The sequence below is a fragment of the Armigeres subalbatus genome, chromosome 2, assembly GCF_024139115.2.
Source record: "Armigeres subalbatus isolate Guangzhou_Male chromosome 2, GZ_Asu_2, whole genome shotgun sequence".
NCBI lineage: Eukaryota > Metazoa > Arthropoda > Insecta > Diptera > Culicidae > Armigeres > Armigeres subalbatus.
Window position 1 is genome coordinate 283,699,669 of NC_085140.1, and position 26,383 is coordinate 283,726,051.

Here is a 26,383-nt window from a genome sequence, read left to right on the forward strand (position 1 = left end):
CAGATTTCCAGAATCTACCAAGAAGCATATTAATGAAGAAATTGATGAAATGTACAAGCAAGGCATTATTAGGCCAAGTAAAGTCCATGGAATGCACCTGTGTTATGCATTCCGAAGAAAGATTTTGATGAAGAAGGAAACAAGAAATATCGAATTGTAGTAGATTTTAGAGCGTTAAACTTGATTACGAAACCATTCGTATATCCAATTCCATTAATAGATGAAATAATGGACAATTTGGGGGATAGTGCATATTTTTCAACCATTGACTTAAAGTCAGGATTTTATCAGGTCCCAATTCACCCTAAAGATGCAGCCAAAACTGCTTTCTCAACACCAAGAGGACATTTTGAATTCACAAGGATGCCAATGGGACTAAGAAACAGTCCATCAACATTTCAAAGATTAATGAACACAATAATTTACGAGATTAAAGATGTCAAAGCTATTGTTTATTTAGACGACATCATTGTTTTTGGAAAAACAATAGAGGAAACATAACGAAAATCTTATTAAAATACTTGAAGCTCTTAGAAGGCACAATTTGAAAAATTGAGCCTACGAAATGTCAAATTCTGAAAACTCAGTTAAAATTCTTAGGACACATGGTAGATAAAAATGGAAAACGACCATTAAATCATAATATTAAAGTTATTAAAGAAATGTCTGTACCCAAGACAGTGAAAGGAGTAAGATCATTTTTAGGAACTGTGAACTTCTATGGCAAATTCATACCTGGAATAGCCGAGAAACGGAAACCCTTGAATGAATTATTGGGGAAAAATGTTAAATTTGTTTGGTCGGATGACTGCCAAAAAGCATTTGAGGAACTGAGAAACTTTTTAACATCGGACTCACTCTTATCCAGACCAAATTATAAAGACACGTTTGTTATTACTACCGACGCGAGCGAACATGGCATTGGTGCGGTACTATCGAATGAAAAATCAATTGATAAACCCATAGCTTATGCTAGTAGGAGTCTTATAGGAGCAGAAAAAGGTATCATACAATCGAAAAGAATTACTCGCAATAGTGTGGGCAGTTCAGCATTTCAGACATTACATATATCATCAGAGGTTTATTGTCTATGCGGATCATAGACCGCTAATTTCTTTATGGCATTTAAAAGAAACTTCGCCAATTCTCACACGCTTAAGATTGAAATTACAAGGATTAGAATGTGACATTAGATACAAACAGGGAAAAGAGAACATTGTAGCAGATTTTTTATCTCGGCTTCCAACTGCCGAAAATCAATCTCTCAAAAACACTGAATCAGAGGAACAAATTATTGCTGTTGTTACACGTCAGCAACTTAAAAACAGCAGGAACTCAACTTGTTTGAATCAGTAAATGCAATAAAAGATAATAATTCGCCTAATACAAACATAGACAACGACAAAAACTTGCCTATTGTAACGGATCAAAATCAAATTAATGATGATATGACTCAATCATATGATATAGACAAAAATTGTGACGTTGAAGATTCCAATATGACCAACGCATACGAAGAATATTTGGAATCATCTAAAGAAAATTCAATTGACATAGAACAATTAGTAATTTCAAAATCACTAAAGGATGACTCAGCCGATATTAATATCGTTATTTTGAACAGTAGATCAAAATACAATGAAATTTCACAAATCACCAATTTACCGCATGGAATAAAAGACTTTAGCGAAAATGGAATACTATCGATTCCACAGGAAAACATATTTGGAATAATTGTTGACGGGAAAAGTAATTCAGTAATCAACAGCAGAAAGTTTTTCCAGAAATTAGATAAATGTTTAAGCGATAATGGAACTATGATTAAAGCTTCAAATAAAATTCATGTAACATCGTTTCGAAAAATAAAACAGTTTGATATATTAGAAATATTACAATTTCTAGCAACCAAATATGGCTTAGTTTTCAGCCTATATAACGCAGATTCCGAACGAATTCAAATTAATACTAATGAGATTGAAACAATACTTAGAGAATTTCATGATGCTCCCTTAGGAGGACACGTCGGGGCACGCCGGATGCGAAAAAGAATTGGATTAATTTTCGTGTGGCAAAACATGAGACGAGATATTGACAACTATGTTCGGCAGTGTGCCTCTTGTCAAAAGAATAAAATTGGTAAATCACACAAAATACCAATGAAAATTACTACCACTGCTTGTGAACCATTCGAAAAATTATACATGGATATTGTAGTTCTACCGGAATCGGAATGGGGGAACAAATATGGGCTTGTCATGCAAGATGACCTGACACGTTTTCTGGTGGTATCACCTATGAGCAACCAAGAAGCCGAAACTGTTTCAAGAACGTTTGTAGAAAATTTAATTTGCAAGTACGGGACACCCTTAGAATTGGTTACAGACCAAGGATCAAATTTTATGAGTAAATTTTCAAACACATTTGCAAAATTTTGAAAATTAAAAAGATTAATACTAGTGCTTATCACCCACAGGCAAATTTAGTAGAAAGATCTAACAGAGAATTGAAAATGTATCTTAGACAATTTGTAGGGGGTAATCCACAATTATGAGATCAACACTTAAACTACTTCTCGTTTGAATATAATACGACAAACAACGGATCAACGAATTATACACCGTTCGAACTCCTATATGGAAGAAAAGCAAGAATCCCGTCATCAATTTATACAATTACCGAGTCAGAATTAAACTATGATGACTACAGTAAAGAAATGAAAATAATGTTTAAAAGATTGCATGAAAATGCAAGACAAAATTTAATAATATCGAAGGAAAAACGTAAGGAAATTTACGATAAGAACTCTGACGAATGGCAGCCCATGTGGGGAGATATGGTTCTCGTTCAAGCCAACCCAACGGGTGCAGGACAAAAATTACAGGCCTTATGGAAGGGCCCCTATGAAATTGTCGCTTTTCCTAGCGAACAAACAACAATCATTAAAAATGGGAACAAATTGGAGAAAATACATAATAACAGATTAAAAAAATACAATAACTAATACCAAACATTTGATTGTTTTCATCTTCTCTAACCCTTTACAGGCTCTTAATAGCCAGTACACGATTGGGAGCATGCGAAAGTCCCAAATTATACATGGAAAAACTCAGCGATACTCGCATAATACAAGGAAAATTTTGCGTGAAGGTAAAATTGGACTTCCAAATGCTAAATAGTAAGATTGATTCTTTAGAAAATGCTTTCAAACTATACAATGAATCATGCAAAATGCTTGAAAAAATAACAAATATGAAATGTGGTCACCTAATAACAAATATAGAAATTGAATCTGAAAAAATTCATACAAAACAAATATTTATCAGAAAATTTTTCCCAAAAAGAGCTAGTAGAGGATTTTGGACCTCACTCGGAGCTATGGATTCAGACGATAGGACAAGAATCGACAAAAATATGGACAAATTGAGAAGCAACGAGGAAAACATCAAAAATAACTTAGATCATCAAAATTATGTTGTTGATGCAATGTACAGTTTACTAAACAATGCTTCGGATAAAGTGGAACAAAAAATGAAGTGGGTTTCAAAAAGTTTTAACAGTATGAAAGAGGAAATCGAAAAAGGCTTAAACTTCACTAACAATGTTAAAAAAATGATTTTTATAGAATCAGAATTAATTGATTTGGGAGTATGGATAGTACATTTAATGGAAAATGTTAAACAAAATCAGAAGAATTTTGTAAATATTCTATTAGGAAACAAATTAAACGTTAATGTTCTGCTGGAAATTATAGAACCAAATCAGTTCTTAATAGAACTTGAGAAATACGAACTGAATCTAGCAAGCGACATTGGGTTCGTAAGACAAAGTAACGGAGAAATAATACCAGACATATTCAACGTAATAGAATATGAATTTGAACTTACAAACAACCTAGAAATTATAATAAAACTTTTAATCCCATTAGCACGAAAGTTGAATTACGAATCATTTATAGGCACCGTATCGCCCGGTGTACATGGTCTTATATTGACATTAATAAAAATGGACTATGATATATTGATAATGAATACAGAATACAAATTGGGCTATATTATAACATTAAACGAATATGCCAAATGCAAACAACTAGGAAATATAAAGCTGTGCCATATTCGGAAGGCGCAAGAGAATTTGGAACAAAGTAAATTTTGCTTCACAGAATTATTATTTAAGAACAGTTCAACCAACTGTGAAACAAAAGTTTTAAAAACCACGAATGTTGTATGGATAGCAACCCTACAGCCAAATATTTGGATGTATGTAGCGCCGACTCTAACGACGCTTAACATATCACACGGAGAAAATATAACGAGCATAAATATATTAGGAACTGGAAAAATTCAGATGGAACTTGGAATGACCATTAGAACAGACCAAGTATCAATCTCGCATTTTGATATGGAAGACGCTAGTAAGGATATATTGGTGTATCAACCAGTATTAAACCTAACGGAATTTGGAATCGATCATCCATCGTATGATAAGATACCAACATTGAACGAAACTAATGTATTATATTCGTTCTATGATAAGAAAAAGATTATTTGATATAGGGATAAACGTCGAACAACTTAAGAATCAACGTACTGTTCTACAAAACTTAGTTTATGCACCTTTAAAGAATCCATGGTTTACTACCACGTCCATTGCAGTCATAGGAGGGTGATAGGTATATTTTATGTTGTTTCAAAGGAGAAATTTCTTGTTGCGCAAGAAAACTAGAATTCAACCCACAAGGAATTAGTAAAAAGGAGAAGTATAATAAAAGAACAGCATAGATAAAGAGCAACGTCATAGAAATAAAGGTGAGAATTTAAAATGGGGAAATGCAAGACAAAAAATAAGTCACAGACAAAAAGAAAAATTGATATACACTAATGACATAGAAACTGGGTTGAACAACCCAAAGAATACAACAACAATCGATGGAACGTTGAACAGAAAAAGACACAATTAGCCAAATAAAAGAAGAAAATGAGCTCACTCAAATAGCAACAATAAACGAAGGTACCGACACTCAAATTATTTCGAACACTATGGATAATAAGGAGAGGAAAATTATGGAAAACAAACAGAAGACGAAACAATATTTATCAGCAAATATATACTGAATATGGGAAAAGGAAATGTATTAAGCAGTTTTCACAAATATGACGAAGTAATGTTACAGTTGCACAAAAACCTTGAATGGACACCCATCAAAGCCTTAGCATGAAACAGAACGGAATTATTATCTTTGATTACTCTAAAAATATCATGGACTTTAAAAATGGAAAGTATTTCAGACACTTAATACGAAAAAATGGAAACATTAATTCAATTAAAGGTAATTGGTAATTATTGCTTTATTATGCAATAATCAAATAAATAAAAATAACCATAGGATAATTTACTAAATCATAACAAATTAGGTTAGGAACTTATAATTTTGCATACTAATATACATATGTTTATAGTACAACTAATAAATTTTCATTTGTTTTTTATTTTAAAATGTTTATAAATACTATGAATTAATCGCAAGGATTGAGTATCATTTCAGAAGCACGCCTAGAGCCATGATCGATGAGGGGGGAGAGGTTGTAGCAATTTCTCAACCAAAACCGCCCTAAATACTAAAGAAGTAAGTATAACACGATAGACGTAGCAACAAGTATTTTGCAGGAAGAAATTTTTATTGAATTTATACGTCCCCAAAAAACCTGCAGAAGACATTCATTGCTACAACACAGAGATAAATTTAATGGGAATAATACTGGGAAAACAAAATAATCGAAAAAAATGATAATAATAGTAAGTAAGGTTCATAATAAAATGTGATAAATATAATAACTTAAGCATATAAAAAGGTAGCAAGGAATTAATACCGAATCGAATAACTAAAGTAAGTGAAAAGTAACAAAGACTGTAGGAGCAGGTCCTTATATTTGCAAAGTCTAATAAAAATTATAGGATAGTGAACTATTCACAATAATTTGAGAAAATTTAAATATGCACAACTTACTCGAGAGACGGTCGAGATAGCATCTATTGAAGACGAACAGACGACATCGGCAGAGAAGGAAGACATCAACGGCTCACGATATACATACCATAGTTAATTGGTATCACCGCAACGACGGGTCATACGGTGGGTTGAAGATCGAGAGTGTGGGGGATCAGGAGACGGAAGACGAAATATTCGGAGGTTATCAATGAAGGCGAACTCAACCAGGAAGTGAAAGTGTTAAATACATCATACGAAATCAACAATACGAATTAAAATGACAAATAACAGGCGAAGACGGATGTGCATCATACGAAAACAAAAAGGCGGATTCAACAAGGCGATTGGAGATAAGTGAATGACAAGACATTATACAAAGCTGAAAGCAAGGACATATTCAGGAGCATCATCATACACAACCGAAAGTGCAAGAAGAGATTTTAATTCAACCCCTGGAGATGATTTTGGAAGAGTTAAAGTAACACAATAATGACAGAACGAGCAGATACAAGTCGCCTCACAAAGATAAAACCAACGTTAAGACGAAATTTTAGAACAATCAACAATTCAACAGTGTTCATCAATTTAACCAGACGGCCCCAAAAAAGTCAATTCAAAGCAGAGGTCCTAAGACTACAGCGAAGGCGGGTCTAACACAAAGGCAACTTATCAAGTAATCAAAATTTCCACAAGCTGAAGCCAATACACAGCGAAATTCAAAAAGCAACAACAAAGACTTCGAATCAAACACAAACAATGCGAACATCATGATAACGGTACAACATCTAAGAATCCATTCATTTAAGCAGTGTGACACACGTCAATTCATCACGACTTGCTAACTAGCAACTTATCTGAACGGAAGCAGCTTAAAACTATTGAAAAAGGCACTGTAATAACGTCAAACTATTACAATGTTACATGCAGAAAATCATTGAAATACAACTAGAGCAGAGCTACTTCTACTCCTCTGGAGATATCACGTCAGATTTATACAAGTGGCCGGTACAACAGCATTTTTGAACACAACAAACAATAGACATCATTTACCAAAACATCATCATGGCTTGGCCAAAACAATTTCATCGAAGATTACAAATTTAGACGGCAGTACAAAGGAACCCACACGAGAGGAGCAGCTTAAGAGGCGAAACAAGTAAGGCATCAGAAAGCACAAGACGATACGGAAGAATCAAACAGCAGACTAGGAACACACCCTGCACTCGAGATTTACAACCACCCAAGTGATCAACAACACTAATGATTACGAGGACGCAAGAGCAACACCAAGTAAAGGCGAGGCGATTCGAGAAGGCATCATCAGGTAAGAAACTCTCGAGAAAGTTTATGTGCAAATATGAGAATACTTAAAAGATTAGAGGAAATTAAACGGTCACACGACGAAAGAAAAAAAAAAGGGATATGACAGGGTGATTTGATAGATTAGAAGAACACGTAATAGATGCAGTATGGTCAGAAAACAAACAAACAAAAAAAAGTGTTTTTTATTAATAAAATAAGTTGATATAACACTAAGATACGGGTGAAAAATAATTTTGAAATAATACAAAGAATACGAATTAGGGCAAAATATTTGAAAAAATTGCCAAACGCATACAATTATATAGCATTAAAAGATTACAAGAAAAAAAAGATTGTTATGATAAATTAGAAGAATAATAGGGAACATGAAAATTGCTGTGGAATAATTATATATATTAACTCAGAAACGTATCAATGTATTTAAATCTTGGTCAAGAGAAGCGTTGAAGAATAACAAAAAAAAATGTTAGCTGAGCCATATCAAAGATCCAAAAGTAAACTTTGTAAGAAATTATTATTAGAAGAATTTATAAAAACACATACAGAACGAATAACATCAAGAGATTCTAACACTAAACTCCACCGAAAGTAAAATTCAGATATGACAGATAATAGTTAATGATTGATAAACAACGGACCATTGAATGATTATATAATAGAAAAATATATATGTTTTTGGCCTACCCTAACAAGCGAAGGATCATTTTCTTAATGAACCTTCACCTCGTTTAATGTGGGAGGAGATGAACGGCCTTGAGATCCTTCATCACTCCTCATATCGGATCACAGGATATATCGTAGGAATCTTTAAGCCAAACATAGAAGAAAGCGTAAAACTTAGAGACAGACTCAGCTGACCTATTTTCATGCGATCAGCTGATCCAAAACAAATTAAAATAAACGATCGGGCATACGAAATAATATACATACAAGAAGGCAGAAACATTGCCACTGGTTAGGGACCAACGCCCTGCGATTCATATACGGAGCATCATATTTCAAGTTTATTAGTGGCAATTATTGTACGCAGGGAAACGTTCATTACCTTTCCCAACGTAATGGAACGACAAGTACGTTATTAAGGGTCAATGTAGCATAAAATCACTATTGACAATATAATTCATTTTACTTTCGACCGTTAACTTGAAATGGTCGATATATTTACTCGGATTTTCCGGCGCAAACAATTGAGCATAATCTACTATATATGCTCAACTCGATGGGATGGAAGGATATGCACAGCCTTATGTGCCGACACCTTCCTAAAACAATTTTATATACCGATGGCATTATAAAAACAAGGCCGAATATATTCAATTACTCAACGCAAAGAAATTTAAGCAATCAACATAAATAAAAAATGTTGCATGTAGGAATTGTTGGGTTAATTTACTTTTCATCAATTTAAAAGTTATGTGAAATATCGCATACCCTTATCACGGTTTGGCGAAACCGGCGAAAACAGCTTAGTCAGATTTACTTAACTGGAGCGCGGTGGATTGACATGTTCAAACGTGCTCACATATTGGACAGTGTGCGATATAGCGGTACATAGCCGCGATCGTCATTGATGATGATGCATTGGCGCATATGTATAGGACACTAAGGAAAGAATTTGTTTGGGTGAGGAGCGCGGAATAATAACTTAGTCAAAATGATAGAGACAATAAGAGTCTTCATTGAATCTACATACACGTATACAGGTGTATTGATTTAAAGGGTTTGTTGCCCAGTATGAAAAACAGAGAGAACATGATTTTGTTCTTACCAATATAAACTTGAAAAGAAATATTGATATTGGGGTCTTAGTGGTTCGGGAAAAGGAAGAGCCGACCCGAAGGGGTAATGATTCTTTAGGGAAAGGGAATTTAATTCAAAGCCCAGTTGAAAGAAAGAGAAAATATTGATTGATTGATTTTAAGAGCATACTTAAAATCAAAGAGTAATACAAGCGGTAGCTGCTAATTGATCGGCGGTATGGTACGCTGTTTTACAAAGAACCCATGCTGGGTTCGAATACAGATTTTAAGTGAATGTTTTCACAACTCCGTTGGTTTAGTAGTATCATGCATTATGAAACATTTGGGACTTGTTGAACATTACTCTGTGAGACAGCAATGTTCAAGTTTAAATGTAAAGAAAGGGCAGGACTTAGAGATACTCATTTTATACAAAAAATTATATGAATTAATACATTAGTAAATTGAAGTAGCCACTTGAATGTGTGCTCGAAATAAGAGAGTTTTAGAGAGTGAAAAGAGAACAGAATTTTTCCAAGAGAATTTCAAAGGGGACATCCAAAAAAGGGGGCAAAGTTTCGTAAAGTATGGAAGTCCAATATTAAGGTTGAATTAGCTAATCTATGACAAGAAATTAAATAACTATTGAAAAAATTTGGAATAAAAGGGAAGTTGATTCGGAATTTATGGATTTTTCAAATAAGCTGATGAAGCATTTCGTGCAAAAGAACTTTAGGGAGCATCCATAAAGAATGCAAAGTTGAGTAATGAATGGAAGCCAAAACTTAAGGATATTTACGAAGTTTAAATTAAAACCACATAGTCTGAATAGATAAATGTGGGATGAGGAAAATGGTTACGTTATTTAAGGATTCTTGGACCTTTCATGTGGTCCAAAGTCCAGTCTGATGCAATTCATGAAATCATTATGAAATTCAGAACTCGGATTGACTATATATACCCTGCGCTTTTCCAAGCTCGGGGTCAGTCCCAAATATTCAGCAGCACCTTTATTGGAATTCGGCGCTTTCTAGGTTTCCCTAGCCGGCCTACCGAATACTCCAATTGAATCAGGGGGTCAGTCCCAAATATTCAGCAGCACCTTTATTGGAATTCGGCGCTTTCTAGGTTTCCCTAGCCGGCCTACCGAATACTCCAATTGAGTCAGGGTCAGTCCCAAATATTCAGCAGCACCTTTATTGGAATTCGGCGCTTTCTAGGTTTCCCTAGCCGGCCTACCGAATACTCCAATTGAATCAGGGTTGTCCCTTAGACACCTCGACACTCGTGACTAGTGCACGAATCGAGATCTAAGTTTAAATTAATTAACTTCTTGAAAAAGATAAAAATTGAACAGTTAAATGTCCGTCGCGGTAAAATTGAAAATCAGTGTTAGAGTCTCTTGATAAGTATCGAAAAAAAGTGTTAGAAACTTGTGAAAACTTCATACGGAAAATAGTGCGAAATCCGTTGAAATGGATAATATTTGAGTTTAATTTCTAGGGAAAAAGTGTAATTATAAGAAACAAGTGTTACATAGTAGAAGAAAAGTATTATTGTAAGAACTAAATAGTGTTACATAAATAAAAAGTTCTTATTCCAATCGTAACTGAGTGTTTGAACTAGAAAAACCGAAAGACCAGTGCCGCGCCTTCGGCCCCGAACACTTCATATATCGTGGTAGAAGCGTCTTAATATTCCGCACGGGACATTTGCACTCCATTTCCACTCCATTTCCACTTCGTTACACATGATGCATCATCTTGCAAGAAACTTTTGAGCAAACGTTGCCAAAAGATACAACCAAAGTCAATGAGTCGATGATCTAGGTACAACTCGATATCGACACATGGAAATCATGCCATATTTGAACATATTTTCTGGGTTACTGCGATGGTCCTTTCAAATGGCTTTCCAAGAATTTTCCATTCCACATCACGATATTTGCGTCGATTGTCCCTTAAATACCGACTCATGGAGGTTCAGAAAAATAGGTCCTGATATATCTAATTTCCAGTAAACAAATATTTTTTGAAAAAGTAGTGTAGTGGCATGCATTTGATTTGAACAAAATATGAACACCACCTATTGGACGAATTCTGAACTTGGAACTATAGCATTTCTCCATATATGTATTATCTGAATCAGGGTTAACAGACTTCACTATTCCATTTACTTCCACTAAAATCACTTTATATCAACACATACGTATTTCGTTTTCTACTTGAAAACTTCTTCAGTTTTTTGTTATCGACTAAAGAGGTTTTCAAGTAGAAAACGAAATAGGGGAACTGTTCCATTTTCCATCTCACTGAACATATATTCATCTCATCGCAAAACAGAGAAATACAGCACCAATCTTGTCGCTTCTTTTTGCTAACATACGTGCTCATTGTTGAAAAAAATCACATAAATAAAAAACAAATCAAATTCCTTTTCTGATGGTACAAAGTGATTATAGTGAAGGTAAATGGAATAGTGAAGTGTTTTGTCACCATCTTATGTTCGTAATTTTGAAAGTTGTATATTTCATACAACATCGTTGAAAAATGATCAATTCCCTCCTGGATTACAAGTCATACAATTCATGGCTAAAAACCATATTATGTTTTAATTATTCCACTCAAACTCATTCCACAATCAGAAAACTGTTGAAGAGTGAAGATTTGAACCTGTCATGATCTAGCACACATTTGGATGACTGGCTGAGCAAACAAAATTCTGCATTAATTTACCCACATATGTACATACTCATACACACATGCAAGAGCTGCATGACTACACTGACATCCGCCTGGCGTAGTCGGTTTTCCACCCCTAACAGAAGCAGACGTGAGTCACAGCCACGGTTTCCCGCAACGTTGAAACAATGTGACAACCACATGATGGCTGAGCCTAATGGAACTTTTCCTCACTTTTCCAGTGAACAAGTTCGCGCACGTCTTGTGTGAACGAATATGTTGGAGAGCACTTTAACGACTGGATGGTGGATGTGCCGTAGAAGGACAATGAAACCGAAAGTGATACTGACGGCGAGGCTGCGTTTGTTGTGGTAATGGTAGGGGAAGAGACCCCAAAACGCCCCCCACGATGCAAAACGCCTTTTGTGGTTTCCCTCATATTTACCGTCATTAATATGTCCGTAACAAAACTAGATCTAAAATTATGTAGGATAGGCGAAGAAAGTTTCAAAATAGTGCATGGGAAGGTCGGAAAAACTGAAAATTTCCACATTTTGAAGAAACATCTAACATTTTGGCGAGGCAAAACGCCCTAGTGGCAATAACCTACAAAGTACTTGCGTCTCCACGGACTATCCATATTAGAATGCTGATTCGCCGGCGCGTGGTACTTTGTTCCCTAGGAGCCGCCAGCTGAAAGGCGTTTTGCCTCATGAGTTTTCCGGCAACAAAATATCACCACTTTGTTGAAATGTGAATATTATCAATATGATTGAGATTTTTGACAATTTTTGAATGGCATCAACTAGCTATCTTGTTTAACTGATGCATAATGTAAAAATACCCATGAATAGCGTTACAAATAAGACAATAGAGCAGTGTTTGCTTAGCTAGGGCATATTGCCCCCCCTTCCCCTACCAGCCTAACTGCAATCAACTCTGCAACTACGGTAGCCTCGTGAAAGTTCCACCGCTCTTCACTGTAGCAATGGAGACGGTTGGTACTTTTATGTGAATCACTGCAAAACGTGGGTTGCACATGTTGGTATGTAAACCAAATTTATAAATACCTATAACAAGTGCACCCAAAAAACAAACCTGACAATTATTGTATAAAATCATGGCATATACAATTCTGTAAGCTTTTTATACAGATATTGTATTAAAATAATACAAATTTGTATTATTTCAATACAACACTTGTATTAAAATCTTCCGAAATTGTATTTGAAAAATTATTATACAATTTCTGTAAGGTTCTTATGCAGAACTGTATTAAAATCTGCCATCCGCTGGTTGGGTGATGCAAAAGAAGCAAAGGAATGCAATTGAGAAGAGTCGAATTTTGTGCAACAATTCCTCTATGATATACATTTTTTTGGACCCACCTTAATACATTTTTTAAGAGTTGTTTTCTGATTTCTCACATTTCCTTGCAATCTGAGCAATACATACATTACATATGTTGTCAATAAGTGTCTTACTTATACATATATTACCAAGTAAATTCATTTAATTGTTTATTTCAATCAAATTGTTCTGAATTGTGCTTAATAATGAAAACCTAAACTTAAATATTGTGTGTTATCAGGCGATTCTGCTTAAAATTGCCAATACTCAATTTCAAGCATGAGCAGAATATCACATGTATGCATACATTTTCTTGCTACTAGGGACATCAAATGTATTAAAAAGTTTATTATTTCCATGCTTCACATGTCAACACATTGTCAACCCACATTTAGTCCCTATAACTTTTGAGTTTTGGTCGACACCCACTGGAAAGGACATATGTAGCTGCATAATTCAGTCGTCCATCCGTTACAGTGTAGGCAGCGGAGAAATAACCGAGCAGCACTAATGCAACTTCCGTTTCAACAGGCGAACACAAGTGGATTCGCCCCGGTAGGATGCTATTTGCATCAACTCATCCATATACGCTGCCAGGGACCACGTACCACACACCGGATGCACCAGGTTCTTCTCTTTACCCCGTGAGCTGCCATGGACCCTACGTGGGAGAGCAATCTTCCTGCTTTAGGGTGGAGCTTCAACTTTATTATTGACACAGGAAACTTTCAATCAACAATAATAAAGCATAAATTAAAATGGAAGCGTAGTGCATTCTGGTCGTGATAGAAAAAAGGAAATCATGAAAGTTGGGTCCACCGTCAACAAATGGGTCCAACGGTTGTTGAGAATGAATCACTGGTTCAGCCACATAGAAAGCTTTGGTAAACTAAACAAACTAACTAAACATTATGATAAGCCTTGGTCTTGAACCTGTTTTCTGACTTAATCACAAGGAAATGTCATTATTTAACATATTTGTTTCCTCTTCTTCTTCTTCTTATTGGCATTACATCACCACACTGGGACAGAGCCGCCTCGCAGCTTAGTGTTCATTAAGCACTTCCACAGTTATTAACTGCGAGGTTTCTAAGCCATGGTACCATTTTTGCATTCGTATATCATGAGGCTAACACGATGACACTTTTATGCCCAGGGAAGTCGAGACAATTTCCAATCCGAAAATTGCCTAGACCGGCACCGGGAATCGAACCCAGCCACCCTCAGCATGGTCGTGCTTTGTAGCCGCGCGTCTTACCGCACGGCTAAGGAGGGCCCTTGTTTCCTCAACGTAGAATGTCATATTGAACAGTATCAAAATTAAAATAAAAGCCCTGATTTATCCACCTAATGGTAAGTCCATTTTTAGCCCAAAGTGCGTAAAGCTACGAAAAACATAAATTCAGTTCAACAGTGCATTATCATAAAATTGAACAATAATAATTGGACATACCAGTTCCACCCTAAAACCTTTACGATAACGCAGTTTTTACAACCAACATGATACGAGTTATGACCGAACGAGAAACTGTACATCATTTTTGATGCTCCTCTTTTATTTATTTATTCCGTGTGTCCTTACGTGTCTATTGAAATATGGACCACTCTGTAATGTACATTTAAGAAAAAGTTATCGGCAATTGATTAAAACTATCGTTTTTTCCACGGGTCAATTGTTATGAATTTACACGTCAATGGAAACAACGAGGCACATTTTCTTTTTGTTATTTTACGTAATATACGTAAGGCACTTGTTGCCGAGCATCCGGTTTTAGGTGAAGATTCCTCTACTCACTGCTAAAAATAGCAAATATAGTACGGATCGTGCTGACGTCTGGGTACCATCCCAGGCGGAAAATGCACCACAGGCTCGCTTACTAAACTGTGAACGGCCCGCAGAGGATACTCTTCCATAATTGAATTGCGCTGTTTGGCTGTATCATATTTTAAGGATATCTACACGAGGAGCAGACCAATGGAGCGAGTTCCAAAGATAAATGATTTATCTATCTTTGATACTTTGTTAACAAAATGCAGAACCCGTGGTTACATTCTACTTTAAGACATAGCAACCGTCAACCATAGCCGAGTTTCTCTCTTTATTGGCGTTACACCCCCACAATGCCCCCATCGAGACATTATAGCCTCACAGCTTAATGTTTATTAAATAAAAAAAATAAAAAAAATCTAGATCCCCTGATAGAACATTTTAGTTTACCCAGGACATGGTGGGTGTGTCTGTGGCATAGATATTGATTTTTATAAAACAATGTTCCCCTATAGAGACCGTGCCCAAAGAATTTCTGAGGATTAATCTTAGACAATTTTTGAAAGGAATCTCCGAAATAATTTTCAAAAGAACGTTCGAAGAAATATACATTGGGATTTTGTATTAGCTATCTCCAGGAATTCCTTCGAAAATTTCTCCAAAAACTTTTCTAAAATTCCCCCAAAAGTTTATTCGAAAAATTCTCCCATAGATCTCTTTAAAAAATAGAAATTCTTCTAATAATACTTCCCGGCCATTTATTTTGAAAATTCTTTTATTCTCTAAAAATTACTTTAGAGAATATTTTGTGAATTGAAAATCAGTTTGTTTAGACTGTTTTTGGCGTATACAATGAAATTTAAAAGAAAATATCCAATTCGGTGGATCATTCCCAACAATCATTGGTGGCGGGTCAAGCGCTAATATAAACAAAAATAGTCTTCTTCAGCTGAAAAACTAGCTTATTCAGCTAAAATTGTTTGTTGGGTTACTCACATTATTACCCACAAAAAAGACTACTACTAGAATCAGTAATTAGTATCACATACAGGGGTTGAGTGACTGGAACACCATGTGTTGCAGCGAACCGGCTAGAATTGCCACAGTGACAACCTACCTTTTATACATACTGCTCACCACACCATTAGACGAGTGTGGGGGAGCGAAAAACTTCAGTCAAAGTGAGCGATGATGGGAAAATTTTGCAAGACTTCTGAAAAGATCGTAAGTCATTTAAAAACATCCATTCTCTGTACAACGGTTTTGCTTGAAAGCTATTGTCTTTCATCTATAATGTGCTATTGGAAGGAAACCAGAAAAGTCACAACCATTTGGCAAAAGGGAAAGTAAACGGAGATTTTCTCGCAGACTGACCACTTTTTCAAATATCACACTACAAGAGAATTGCGGGAAGTTGCTTCTGCTGCCATGCAACGGCCTATGATGGGAGCATGAGGAAGACGAGAGCGTGTTGCATGGAGTCGGGTTTGAATAAATGAAGCCAAAATAGACCTGTAAGTGGGAGTCTATTTTTAGCTCCATGCTTCTGGCCACTAAACAAATCGATAGTGTTTTGTGTGGGACCGACCGGGCGTCCAACAGATGTCCTGATTCTGTATTTCTCTCTCTTCTTAATCTAACCCCTTATCCCAACACCATGCAGAGCGCTGGAGGGAAGCATGTGGGACTTATATGTATTTACCTTTCGACAAAGTGCTGTTTTATAGAGCATCATTGCGAGAGAAATATTATTGAATTTTAATGGACTTTCAAACGGAAATGACCCTTTGGAAGTGCATATTGCTCGTGCTAGCTGCGGTTATTCCTCTCCAAGTACAGTGCAGAGTAACGCACATTGAGCGGGGTACCGAGACTTTCACCCCAATTGCAGGAGTTGAGTGGTTTGGTTTACGAGTTCAACCGTCAAAAGCACATTCCAGTTCTGAGTTATGATGATGAAAGTGCAGTACAGCACAGTACGGGCGCCATTTAATGGAAATATGATGGCACATTTAGTAGCTTGAAATAATTAAAATTCGCACTGCCAATTAGATTTAGATTGCATCGGTTTCACTGTTATTGCTTGTTTTGGGGGAGTTCATGCTTATCTTCTTCTTCTTCTTCTTCAATGGTTTTACATTCCAACTGGAATGACCAGCTTAGTTAGCATTTCCACATTTTTTTTGTTGAAAGCTTTTATGTGTCCACTTTTTATATACCCACCTTTTCCATGCCTAAGCCTTGGAAAGGTGTAGAATTGATAATTCGGAGATGGCGTGTTCATTTCTCAGTCTGGTCTATATAGGATCTTTTCTAGTGGCAAACGTTCTTGACTCGACGGCATTGTGTATCCATTGTACTTGCCACCCAAGACACATTCTCCTGCAATGGCGGGCAAAAGAAAGCTTTATATTGATAACTGAGAAAATGCTAATGGAATAAGTTGAAAAGCAGGCCAAGTTCTTGTTGTAATGTAGAGCCATCGAAAAATAAAGATAGACCAAATACAGTAACAACTTTCGAACAAACACATACGGCAATTTTAGGCATAAAACTTGTCTCATTTCTTCAGCATGAATTCAATTGCTGTCAAGGACATAGAGAAGAGCTAGCTAGAGCTAGAGCTGTTACATGAAACCATAATATTGTGTATCCGGAATAAATTTTTACCGCTTTTTATACCGAAGTTGTATTTTTCTCCAGATACAGGCAACTTTCCCAACTTCGGAAGTAGTGCGCTGGATTCGCCTAAAGATGCGCTAAACAACGCATCAATTAGTTTGACAAATAAAACTTCGGAAGAAAGTTCGGTTCGGAAGTCCCGACTTCCGAATTCTAACTTGGTGCTACGCCGACAATAGCCTCATGTCATTCGCATGACTCGAACACAAACTAATGTTCGAAGAAACTGCCATATGTATCTAGATGGGGGCATAAATAATCGTCAATAGTCTTTGTGCTGCAATTAGCGAGTGTCGAATTCAACTCTTAGAACAAAACAAATTATGGAAAAGGTTAATTTGAAGATAGTTTGCAGCCTGGCTTGGGGTTCTGTCCCATGAGAATGGAAGGCTAGACATTATATTGACCCTAATTAATTGGAGTTAAGAGAATTGTATGGATTTCTACTCACTGTCATCGGATAGACAATAAAGCATTTCGCACAATATCGAATATACCTATAATGCGGCATGAGATCCTAAAGTGAAATAACTGCTTTCAAGCTTGGCAATGGCGTATGACAGGGCAGATGTAATAATATCATTCCACAGATTTTTAAAGTTCTCTGTGACTATGATGTGATACTTTAAAAGAAATTGAGTTTGGATACTAAATTAGTAAGCAATGGAAGAAAACATTATAATACGTTATGCTTTTTCCGTTTGAGATAACATCTGGATGGCTTGAATTGATGATATTTGATTTATAGCAAATTAATTATTTCTTTCAAGACATTGATTGGATTCATTTCAAGAACACTCAGGCTTTTTATATTCGTGGGACAATACATAATTAATTCGTGATTACGTGTATCCATCTTAGTCATTATTGTAGGGTTTGTGTAAATTACCATTAGCGTGTGATTATACATTAACACCGCGTGTCGATCAGTGCGCAGCAAGCCATGATTCGGCCCTTCTGGTCAGACCTCCGTGGCGTGCACACACACCCACGGAAAGCTGCTGTCATAACATTTCGCTCCGGCCATTTGAGGCCATACATTTTGGCGATTCTACCAGGTTATTTGTTGGATCCTGACGCTGATTTCAAAAGGTGAGTTGAATTCAATTTGTTAATGAGCTAATGTGTTAAATAATTTGATGATTAAAAAAACTAGGGGTTTGTATTGCCATAAAGCGTGTCTGGAAGACCGCTTAAAAATGGATTGTGGTTTGGAAAATCACAAAGCGTGTCTGGAAGACCGCTGGAAAATGGATTGTGGTTTGGAAAATCACAAAGCGCGTCTGGAAGACCGCTGGAAAATGGATTATGGTTTGGAAAATCACAAAAAGCGTGGAAGACCGCTGGAAAATGGATTGTGGTTTTAAAAATCACAAAGCGCGTCTAGAAGACCGCTGGAAAATGGATTGTGGTTTGGAAAATCACAAAGTGCGTCTGGAAGACCACTGAAAAATGGATTATGGTTTGGAAAATTACAAAGCGCGGAAGATCGCTGGAAAATGGTTTGTGGTTTGCAGGAAACTGCCGAGAAAAGGGTTGACAATCTAGAAAATTTCAAGGGTCATGAAGCATTGATTTTGGTTAAAATAAATTTAGTTTGAAATGTATAACTTGGCGACTTTAGTGTACATGAGACTACCAGTTAAGCTAGTTCTAAAGACATCTGAGAGATATGGGGATCTATCGTATGCTACAAAGTTGTTTGGAAGGCTAAATCTTGAAGGTTATTTTGGAAGTCGTAGCGGAATTATCCGTTGGATGAGATATCCAACATTCACGAAGCTCAAAAAACGTTGCCGTTGCATTCACAAAGTCATAAGTTTGGAGTTATTGGCTAATAGTACTGGGTAACATAAGCCTAAAATTTAGGTATATACTCAAATGCTATCTCATTTAAGTATGATATTTCATTTAAACGAAATTTCAGATAAATATCATATCCTAGGTCACATGTTCCTAAGCTACTTGTACATGCAACCCATCTAGCAGCATCGCATATTGCTTGCGACCCTCCCACATTGGCTTTTAGAATTTGGATAAAAATGAGTTCGCGTTAGATTGAACAAACCATTATGATTTGCTTCATATTCTATCATTATATTACTTTGAGTGGATTGGAATTGATTTGGAATTCGAACGGATTTAGATAGAATTTGGATTAGATTTTGGTTGGATTTGGACTTGACTGGAATGGATTGGAAATGGATTTGGATTAGATTTTGGTTGGATTTGGACTGGATTTGGATTGGATTTGAATTTGATTTGGATTAGATTTGGATTAGGGTTGCATTTGATTGGATTTGGAACAGATTTTGATTAATTTGGATTTGGAATGGATGTGGAATGGATTTGGATTGGATTTGTAATTGATTAAGATTGAATTTTAAATTGGATTTAGATTGGATTAGGATTGGGTGTTGATTGGAATTGGATTGAATGTGGATTGGATTTGTATTGTATGGATTTCATTGTAAAGCTATGTCCATTTAGAATCCGGAATCATTTATTGTATTGCAGCGGCACGCAAAGTGACCGCTGCAAGAATTCTTTTACAGCGGTTTGTCTACCTAGGCGCCCACTTGCTGTGGTATAAATTTCACGAAGCTTCGTGCAGCGTGTCAAAAATTATTCCAGATGGAAGCCGAATGGAGAAAAAAAAGTCTGCACACCCACGTTGATAACCCTGCTCATCGACGATGGAACCTACGTCAAATGGATTTCGGACAGCTTCCTAGCCGAAAATTCTACATGGTGATGGCACGAGGAGTAGTTGCTGCGAAGTTTAAGTTTGATTTTTGGACAAACTTGCAAAAAAACTGATGACTTTGGCAAGGGATATGCAACTGTGGGGCAAAGACCTAAGTGTTTGTGACGAATAAGACGATGGACTCCAAGCTGTACAAGGAGGAATGTCTCAAAAACCGCGGTCGACCTTCCATAAAGCCCATAAAGGTCTCGTGAAGTTTTGGCCAGATTTGGCCAGTTGCCACTACAGCCGGGAAGTCATCCATTGGTACCGCAATAATAACGAAGATTTAATCGATAAAAACATAAATCCACGCAACTGTCCACAGCTCCGACCCATCGAGACATTTTGGGCAGTAATGAAGCGCAAGCTTAAGAAAAGTGGAAAAAGTAGAAAAACAGTTCGGGACGCGACTCAGATGACCAAAATGTGGAACAAATGTGCCAAGGAAGTTGACACCGGAGGTGTGCAACTTTTGATGAGAGGAATAAAGAAGAAGGTGCGAATTATCCCTAGAAACAAGAAGAAATTATTTGTATCAATAATTTTCCCTTAAAGTACAGTGAATTACCCTTGTTTTGATGTATTAACCTTCTTTGTACGTCAATCCGTTACCGAGATACAGAAGATTTTATTATTCCGGATTCTAAATGGACATAGCTTTATTTGACAAAATCTCTAAATTTATTGTTCTCCATTCACTACATAGGTCCAAATCTAATGGCTGTGATAGATTTGTGGGACAAAATAGGAACAAAAGTATGAATCAAGATTCGTCTTTCGCAACCCATCATTGATCAGCCCACGACCTCCCTGGGAGTCGCGGCCCACAGTTTGGGAACACATGTTCTAAGCAGTTGTTAGGAAGCTCAACATCGATATATTGAAGGTCAGCTTGCTGGTATTACTATATATGAGGCTGATAGTTGAATTTAATGGATGGTAGGGTTAAGGCAGGGGCCCTCCTTAGCCGGGCGGTAAGACGCGCGGCTACAAAGAAAGACCATACTGACGGTGGCTGGGTTCGATTCCCGGTGCCGGTGTAGGCAATTTTCGGATTGGAAATTGTCTCATCTTCCCTGGACATAAAAGTATCATCGTGTTAGCCTCATGATATACGAATGCAAAAATGGTAACTTGGCTTAGAAACCTCGCAGTTAATAACTGTGGAAGTGCTTAATGAACACTAAGCTGCGAGGCGGCTCTGTCCCAGTGTGGGGATGTAATGCCAATAAGAAGAAGAAGAAGGGTTAAGGCAGGCATTTTCGTCTTATCGTCATAGTCGCACATATCAATCAAATAGAAGCTTTTTTGCCAAATTTATCCGTACCCAATCGTAAGCTTAGGCGAAACGTTCTGCTATAGTGGAGTTCTAGCAAAATGATGTTGCTTTCATTGATTTTAGCCCCTATGACGATGGACGGAAATACCTGCCGTGTCCCTATAAGATATTTAGATTACTGCTATAGTATAAAATGTTTCTTGTGAGATCAATACCATAATACCAGGTACCATTTTAATTTAACATTTGAATTATACAACATATTGACTTGCATTTTGTTGTTCTGCGATTGAAAACCACGATGATCAGCCAAGTTTATTTTGGAGTTCAGTTTTCAAAGGAAATTATGGGTTTCTCAAAAGCAACATGTTCATCTTCGTCTCGTGTAAATAACTTTAAAAAAAATCATTGCGTTTTATGCTAGGGGATTTTTTTTGCCTTTTTTAATAAGAGAAGAAGGTAAATGTGGGATTTGTGTATGTTACCATCAGCGTGTGATTATACATTAACACCTAAGCGTGTCGATCAGTGCGCAGCAAGCCATGACTCGGCCCCTTCTGGTCAGACCTGTCATAACATTTCGCTCCGGCCATTTAGGGCCACACAATTATTGTTTTGTATATTTAAATTAATAGTTGTTTTTGTATATGGTCGGGGTTCAGCCAAACCGCACCGAGCGGCTTTTCGACTGACTTGTAATATTTTGATCGTACAAGGACAACGGAAATAGTTTCATATCAATTTAAGCGTACATTTGCTGGGGGTTGGGGTTGAGGGATATCCGATACGATTTGCATTCAATTAAATCTGTTGAACGAAACTTTTAGCAGAAAAATCAGCAATTTTTCGTTGGCGCTTGGTGCGATTTGGCTGAACCCCGACCTGTAATTAAATTTAGGTATAGTTATTTACTCATTGCATATGTTTAATTTTAATAAATTCGACTTCTAATTTGAGATCCAATTTAGGAAAATTTTAAGTTATACCTATGAAAAAAAATTGCTATCACATACTTTCAACGGAGATCTTGAGGATGTTACCCTCAATTACATGTAGCTGAATTAAGGCTTAGTAAATTTGTTATTAATAGTTTAACAAAACAGATAATAAAGTTGTTCTTCAAAATGAGATGTAATAAAATGAAATAATAACTAAAGTTAGTTAAATTAGTGAACGTTTGTTGGATATGGTCTCCCGATGCGGAGTGCAGCGCTCTCTATAGGGTCTTGTGGATAGGGATGAAACGATACCACTAAGGTATCGATACTTTTACTTTCAAGTAGTATCGAATTAAAAGTATCGATACCTACTTGTATCATATGAGTACTCATCAATTCGAAGTAAATTTATTTTGTCACTCACAAGTCTTCTTCTTATTGGCATTACATCCCCACACTGGGACAGAGCCGCCTCGCAGCTTAGTGTTCATTAAGCACTTCCACAGTTATTAACTGCGAGGTTTCTGAGCCAGGTTACCATTTTTGCATTCGTATATCATGAGGCTAACACGATGATACTTTTATGCCCAGGGAAGTCGAGATAATTTCCAATCCGAAAATTGCCTAGACCGGTACCGGGAATCGAACCCAGCCACCCTCAGCATGGTCTTACTTTGTAGCCGCGCATCTTACCGCACGGCTAAGGAGGGGCCCTCACTCACAAGTAGTCATTCATAATTTATGTTGGATGAAACACTGAATAGTGGAAGGTTTGAGCACTTTCCATTACTATTTGTCCATCGATTTTATAATTAACTTATCTCGATAGTGTGTAAAAAGCGAACACATTTTAGATGTAAGCGAGTTGTTATTTAAATCATTATATTTATAGTTTCCGTATTTTTTAATTCATGTTCATATAGACTTCATATAAAATTCTGAATAACTAGAAAACAGCTGCAAATATTAGTGCAGCTCTAATATTACCCAAGATATTTGCCACTACTTTATTGTACCTTTGACAGATACGTATTTCGACCTCAACAGTAAGGCCGTCTTCAGTGCCTCGTACTTGACTCGACTTAGGTACAATAAAATAGTGGAATTAAATGGAATAGTACAAACTAGTCTTATGACAAGTAAATTCTTCTTCTTCTTATTGGCATTACATCCCCACACTGGGACAGAGCCGCCTCGCAGCTTAGTGTTCATTAAGCACTTCCACAGTTATTAACTGCGAGGTTTCTAAGCCAGGTTACCATTTTTGCATTTGCATATCATGAGGCTAACACGATGATAATTTTATGCCCTGGGAAATCGAGACAATTTCCAATCCGAAAATTGTCTAGACCAGCCCCTGGAATCGAACCCAGCCACCCTCAGCATGGTCTTGCTTTGTAGCCGCGCGTCTTACCGCACGGCTAAGGAGAGCCAAGGAGACAAGTAAATACATTCCACTAAAAGCTTAAAATAATGTTCGTAGCAAAAAATAAATACTTGAACGTATTTATACGATTTAAATACTAACATTTAAAAGATTCTTACGAATAAATACGTGTGTCTATTTAAGTTTATAATATTTAATAGATTTTGAATTGGATACTCAATTGATTCAACTACTTCAATTCGATACTTACTTGGTATCGGTATAAAAGTATCGAATCAAAAGTATCGAGTATTTACTCGTATTTACTTGTATCGATTCATCCCTACTTGTGGACGATTATCATGACATTCTAATCTACTTCAAGAGTGTCATCCACGACAATCAGCAAAAACGGTGAAAAATAATACTCATCACAATACGTTTTTTTTTCTGCAGCAGGCTAGCGGAATGATCGCTTGTAGCTTCTTTAAACAAATGAAAGGATTCGACGGATATCTAACTTGGTAACAGGTTGATGCGATATCTACAAGATGAAACATAAGGCGCTTAAGTGAAATATCCTGCTTTTCAAACTTAGATGGCATGTATGATAAATTCAAACTTTTAATGAGTTTTGAAACTTCTTCAGTTCTTTTCATTTATCTCCTTTCGTATCCAGAAGCAGAAGAAATACATAATTTATTTGACCGTCGGTAATATTAAAAACCCAGATCAATCCACCTAGCTAGGCTAGCGATGAAGATGCCTTTCTCGATTCAATCGTTTGGTTTCGCCATGGGTCTCCGAGACTTCTATAAAAAGTTCGATTCTGGAGTGAAATGATAGTTTTTCGGTACAACTTTGTTAGCAAAAATTGAAATATTGAAACGTTCAAGCAGGGGAAAAGGCCCCGAAACACTCTCATCCTAGAGGCATAACGCTATTTGGGTATTCCTTCATATTTATCAAGGTTGAGATGGTCGTAACTAAACTAGACCTTAAATTATGTAAGTAAATTAAAAAAGTCTCAAAATAATGGATAGCGAAGTAGGAAAGGTCCAACATTTTGTCAAAGCTAAACGTTCTAGTCAACTAAAATAAAAAATATGAAAGTTCAAGAGTAAGAGAAAATTTATCATCCATCATCAACTTACCTAAAGTAAAAATATATCCCACAAATATTGCTATTTGGCGTGCTGGAAGCCCAGGATTGGTTTTGCCGTTGGCGGTTGGTCCTCTATAGTGCTAAATAGGATACAGCGACGTAATTGATCAAATTTTTCACTCGACACTTTCACCACAGACAGCTTCACACACTTATATCTTACAATCAGAATCCCCTATCGCTGTTTCTGCCTTTTAAGATGACGACACTGACAATATCAACTTTCTTTCTTTGCGTTCTTTTCTTTTGATACGGAATCGTAACCCGCAAAACGCCCCCAGCAGACACAATTCGAGAGAAGACGTCCCCACTTTAATGGCTTATATAGAAGTTTTATTAGACTGCTCGGCCCGATTTCGTTGGAATCGTTTTATGATTCAGAGATTACAGGATTTGTACATTCATCGGCGGCACGCTTGAACGAGCGCCTGGATATCCTTGCAACATTTCAAGCCTTGTTTAGCCATTTCAAAGCAAATAGAACCGTTACTTTCCTTCTTGGTAATTTTATATCGTAGTTTGACAAAATTCAGGCCTATGACGATCTTGTTCAATTACATTTTTACATGTACAGAATTATTATTTTTGCTTATTTAAGTGATGTACCACTTCACGTTCTCCATATACAGGCTCTCCTTTTCTCAACGAACAAATAGTGCACAGGTGGTTCTTTTTTGAAAAAAGCACACGTTTATCTTCTCATCAGTGGATGCAACACGCAATCTTCTCTTATATCACGTTTAGTTTCATTGCGCCTTTTGACACTGCAGAGACAGTCAACCAGTTATAAATCACCGTTGGCGTACGGCGCGCTTCTGAAAGCTATCCGGTTGGATCCGCTGACTGTGTCGCGATTGGGGCATCTATAACAAGCATCAGCTGAAATTGGTGATTGGCCACTCAAGAATAAACTGAGGAAACTCAAACGAAAAGAACCGAAACTCAGCGGAGAGCGAAAGCTTTTAATCTCGACGGCAGCCCAACTTAAACTGACGCCAGATGAAAACCGTTCCATCGAGATGTTATTTCCTTTTGGTTCCTGCTCCAGAATATACTCATAGGTAAGCAATCCTACATAGGTAATTGTAACATAAACGAGATACGATTCTCGCAATGCATGTAGGAGTAACAGAACTACGTTTTGGTTTTTATTTTTACAAATTGCAAATTCATTTGTTACACTGTTTGAATTAACACCTTTGAAAGTATTATAAATTATCTTAGCGACCGTACACATATGACGTAAGAAATGTTCAACCCTCTCTCCTTCATTTAACATATTTTTCATACATTTTCCGTATTTACATTGAGGGTAAGAAAATCACACAAAACTACCTTTCCCCAAGCTGTCACGCAA

The 26,383-nt window shown here is 36.6% G+C and overlaps 1 protein-coding gene across 1 annotated transcript in view; it reads right to left on the minus strand.

The window, feature by feature from the left end:
• The window catches only part of LOC134216463 (serine/threonine-protein kinase meng-po), a 98,239-nt gene extending 72,213 nt beyond the window's left edge, over positions 1-26,026 (minus strand). The window contains exon 1 of the mRNA XM_062695339.1: positions 25,016-26,026. The gene's annotated coding sequence lies outside the window, so the exon portion shown is untranslated. The remainder of the gene's footprint in view (positions 1-25,015) is intronic.
• Positions 26,027-26,383: the final 357 nt, after the last annotated feature.